This window comes from Papilio machaon, chromosome 29 (genome assembly GCF_912999745.1).
Source record: "Papilio machaon chromosome 29, ilPapMach1.1, whole genome shotgun sequence".
NCBI classification, from domain to species: domain Eukaryota; kingdom Metazoa; phylum Arthropoda; class Insecta; order Lepidoptera; family Papilionidae; genus Papilio; species Papilio machaon.
Window position 1 is genome coordinate 4,092,501 of NC_060014.1, and position 5,000 is coordinate 4,097,500.

The 5,000-nt window shown below is 42.1% G+C and overlaps 2 non-coding genes across 2 annotated transcripts; both read left to right on the forward strand.

Moving 5' to 3' along the window:
- Window positions 1-2,220: 2,220 nt before the first annotated feature.
- Window positions 2,221-4,124, forward strand: LOC123722850. The gene has a single exon (XR_006756652.1). It is a non-coding gene; the product is annotated as a small subunit ribosomal RNA (ribosomal RNA).
- A 351-nt stretch (window positions 4,125-4,475) lies between these two features.
- Window positions 4,476-4,632, forward strand: LOC123722817. The gene has a single exon (XR_006756620.1). It is a non-coding gene; the product is annotated as a 5.8S ribosomal RNA (ribosomal RNA).
- The last annotated feature ends 368 nt before the right edge of the window (window positions 4,633-5,000 follow it).

A 5,000-nucleotide genomic window follows, 5' to 3' on the forward strand; every position in this document is an offset into this window, starting at 1 on the left:
TTCAAATTTCAAATTTGAACAATCGAAAAACATACATACACCACCCCCACCCCGGGAATCGAACCCGGGACACACACGTCGCGTGTACATTTCGATCCACCGATACGGTGCCATCGAAATGCGCCACCGACGCTCTTCAATAATGTTTCAATTTTCCAATCAATTATGATCATATCCCATTCCGTATTATTTATATTATTTTTATTATTATTATTTACAGTATTCTAATGAATACTGTAAATAATAAATAATAATATTATAGCCTATAGTTATTAATAGATAGCGCCATCTGTTATCTGCGTTTTAAAAGATTCCATTTAAAAATAATAATATATACTATATAAATCATAATAATAAAGGATATTATAGCCTATAGTTATTAATAGATAGCGCCATCTGTTATCTGCGTTTTAAAAGATTCCATTTAAAAATAATAATATATACTACTATATAAATCATTATTGTTGTCTAATGTTACGTGTACGTGTACGTGTACGTCGTACGTCGTACGGGGTGGTAGGTAGCTCGTATTAAAAACTTCCTTTTTTTTTATAGTAGTCGTTCGTCCTTCCATTTTCGTTCCATTTCAAATATAATATAAAAGATATCCTACATATGAATGACTATGTATGTATGTATGTATGTATGTATGTATGTATGTATGTATGTATGTATGTATGTATGTATGTATGTATGTATGTATGTATGTATGTATGTATGTATGTATGTATGACACTGCCGGTGCACGTGCAGCAGACAGACGAGGAAAATGACACCGCATTAGACATACATACGAGTAGCTTCCCTCATAGTCAACTTAATAATGATGAAAAATGTTTCGTTTCGGTTCTTATTAACTTTATAACTGCATGCAACAACAACAAAATATAAACTGACTATATATTCGTTTTAATACTTACTTAGCTTACTAGTAAGCGATGATTCTGTTCTGGATTTAAAAAAAAAAAAAAAATAAAAAAAAAAAAAAAAAAAAAAAAAAAAAAAAAAAATAATAATAATAAAACACAAAAAACATTGATAATAATAACAATAATAACAACAATACGTGTAAACACTTTCCGGTGTCACGTCAATTGTGGTATACGCCAATACGTGAACACCCCATTGTTTAATGATGCGTGGTTGACATGTCACCATCATTGCTACTATTGTAGACTGGATGCGAGAGGCGTCTGTCAGTGATGTAATGAAACAGTGTGTGGTGTTTGTAGAGTTGTGTTGTGTGGTGTGTCTGCTGTTGTCGTGTGATTTTTACAAAGTAAAATTTGTAGAGTTTGTGTGTAGTGTATAGAGTATTAAAAAATAAACGCGCAACTATTTTTTTATTAATAAAAATAGTAGTGTTGTGTTTGTTGTTTTAATATTTTTACACAGCAAAAACACGCGACGACGACGACGACGACGACGACACACACCACACAACGAAATATCACCACACACGCATAAACTGTGTCAGACTACGTTCCCGTTTATGAATGCGGCAGGACGTTTATAATAGAGTCTGTTATAAAAGAAGTGGCGATTTGTGTTCGGCGCGCGTGTAGATTTCGCAGCGTCGTTAACGCACCAGATCGACCCGTGAATTCTCGTCGCCTCGTGTCGTCGCGTGTGTCGCGTTGAGCTTGTTCGGTCTCCTCCACCGGAGAGATCGAACAGTCGCTCATTGCCGCTGCGGCGACTTCGAGGGACGGTGTATTTTTTTTTCCAACTATCATTATTATATTATTATTATATTACATATATATATTACTTTTGATTCTATTTTATATAGATCAGTAGTAGTGTGTAGTTAGTAGTAGTAGTAGTAGTATTAGTAATGGTAGTAGCATTTATAAAAAGGTATTTTCGATCTCTCCGAAACCGGACTGATGTCGATATTTTTTCCTCGATAAAGAGAGAGAATCAAATTTATTTACACAGTGTGAAGTATCGAAAATGTCTCGTTGTTGAACATTCACATGAATCGAACGCGCTTTTTGTCCGTTCACTAGCACCGCACCACACACACCACACAGTAGTAGTGTATTGTGTAGTGTAGTAGTGTAGTGTAGAAAAGAAAAATGACCACCGACTGACTGCAGCAGGCAGGCAGGCAGCAAGCAAAACAGCAAAAACCATCGATGCGTTTAAACGTTTAACGTTTTCGCATCGTCGAGTTGTGCGTGTTGTGCGCGTTGTATGCGGCGTGTTTGTGTCAGCTCCCTGGTTGATCCTGCCAGTAGTTATATGCTTGTCTCAAAGATTAAGCCATGCATGTCTCAGTGCAAGCCGTATTAAGGCGATACCGCGAATGGCTCAATATATCAGTTTTGGTTCCTTAGATCTTACCTCGGTTACTTGGATAACTGTGGTAATTCTAGAGCTAATACATGCAATCAGAACTCTGACCAGTGATGGGATGAGTGCTTTTATTAGATCAAAACCAATCGACGGAGGGCCTCGCGTCCGAAGTCGTTAATTTTGATGAATCTGGATAACTTTTGCCGATCGCATGGTCCAGCACCGGCGACGCATCTTTCAAATGTCTGCCTTATCAACTTTCGATGGTAGTTTCTGCGACTACCATGGTTGTCACGGGTAACGGGGAATCAGGGTTCGATTCCGGAGAGGGAGCCTGAGAAACGGCTACCACATCCAAGGAAGGCAGCAGGCGCGCAAATTACCCACTCCCGGCACGGGGAGGTAGTGACGAAAAATAACGATACGGGACTCTTACGAGGCCTCGTAATCGGAATGAGTACACTTTAAATATTTTAACGAGGAACAATTGGAGGGCAAGTCTGGTGCCAGCAGCCGCGGTAACTCCAGCTCCAATAGCGTATACTAAAATTGTTGCGGTTAAAAAGCTCGTAGTTGCATTTGTGCGCCGCGCTGTCGGTGCACCGCATCCGCGGTGATACTGACACGTCTGCGGAGCATATCGTCGGTGAGCCGTCGGTAATACGGCGGTTCAATATCAAAATCCTATCGCGGTGCTCTTCGGTGAGTGTCGAGATGGGCCGACAATTTTACTTTGAACAAATTAGAGTGCTCAAAGCGGGCTCAAAATTGTGCTTGAATATTTCGTGCATGGAATAATAGAATATGATCTCGGTTCTATTTTGTTGGTTTTCAGAACTCCGAGGTAATGATTAATAGGGATAACTGGGGGCATTCGTATTGCGACGTTAGAGGTGAAATTCTTGGATCGTCGCAAGACGAACATCAGCGAAAGCATTTGCCAAAGGTGTTTTCATCAATCAAGAACGAAAGTTAGAGGTTCGAAGGCGATTAGATACCGCCCTAGTTCTAACCGTAAATATGTCATCTAGCGATCCGCCGACGTTACTACTATGGCTCGGCGGGCAGCTTCCGGGAAACCAAAGATTTTGGACTCCGGGGGGAGTATGGTTGCAAAGCTGAAACTTAAAGGAATTGACGGAAGGGCACCACCAGGAGTGGAGCCTGCGGCTTAATTTGACTCAACACGGGAAATCTCACCAGGCCCGGACACCGGAAGGATTGACAGATTAACAGCTCTTTCTTGATTCGGTGGGTGGTGGTGCATGGCCGTTCTTAGTTGGTGGAGCGATTTGTCTGGTTAATTCCGGTAACGAACGAGACTCTAGCCTGCTAAATAGGCGTCGTCATTTATGTGTGCGTGGCTTCGGTCGCGCAACTCACTGGCGACGTATTAAAATTCTTCTTAGAGGGACCGGCGGCTTCGAGCCGCACGAGATTGAGCAATAACAGGTCTGTGATGCCCTTAGATGTCCTGGGCCGCACGCGCGCTACACTGAAGGAATCAGCATGTTCTCCCTGGCCTAGAGGCCCGGGCAACCCGTTGAAACTCCTTCGTGCTGGGGATTGGGGTTTGCAATTATCCCCCATAAACGAGGAATTCCTAGTAAGCGCGAGTCATAAGCTCGCGTTGATTACGTCCCTGCCCTTTGTACACACCGCCCGTCGCTACTACCGATTGAATGATTTAGTGAGGTCTTCGGACCGACACGCGGTGGCTTAACGGCCGTCGGCGTCGCTGGGAAGTTGACCAAACTTGATCATTTAGAGGAAGTAAAAGTCGTAACAAGGTTTCCGTAGGGGAACCTGCGGAAGGATCATTAACGTATTATGTATTACTCATATATTACGAATAATAATCCACAAAAGAGAGAGCGCCCATCGGGGCACACCAAACGGGGCGACAAAAGAGGGAGTTGTGTGACACTAATCCGGTTGTTGTGTGTCATCTCCCAGTTCCGGTCCGATAATGGTGGGCGCTATACAAAAACAAACAGAAAAATACACACCGGTATTAGAAAGTGCGAACGATATGTCGTCGTCGTGGTGGCGCGCGCGCGTGTGTGTATAACGCGCGCGCGCGCGCTCCCTTCGCGTGTTCGTTCGCCTTCTAAGATATTTTTTTTTTTTATTTTTTTTTATATACATACATATATCAAAATATGTAAAACAATTACCCTGGACGGTGGATCACTTGGCTCGCGGGTCGATGAAGAACGCAGTTAACTGCGCGTCATAGTGTGAACTGCAGGACACATTTGAACATCGACATTTCGAACGCACATTGCGGTCCGTGGAGAAATATCCAGGACCACTCCTGTCTGAGGGCCGGCTGTTAAAATATAAAAATCACACTGTTCACTATATATATAGCGAACAATTGACGGTTCTCTTATTTTATACATATTCACGCAATGTGTATTTATATGGGTCCGTTTAAATATAACCTCTCAGACACATATTACACCACCATACGAGCGGAAACCGATCGCATCGATACGCGTATATATGTTATATACACGTTATATATATACGATATATACCTACGTATGTAAGTATATATATACGATCGGGGGCGTCCCGGGGACGCGCGACTCTTCGACGTAAAAAATCGACAGAGGGCATGCGCGTCTTCGCACACGGTGACGTAATAAACCCCGTTTCGTGTTATGTATATATATAATATATAATATATTTGT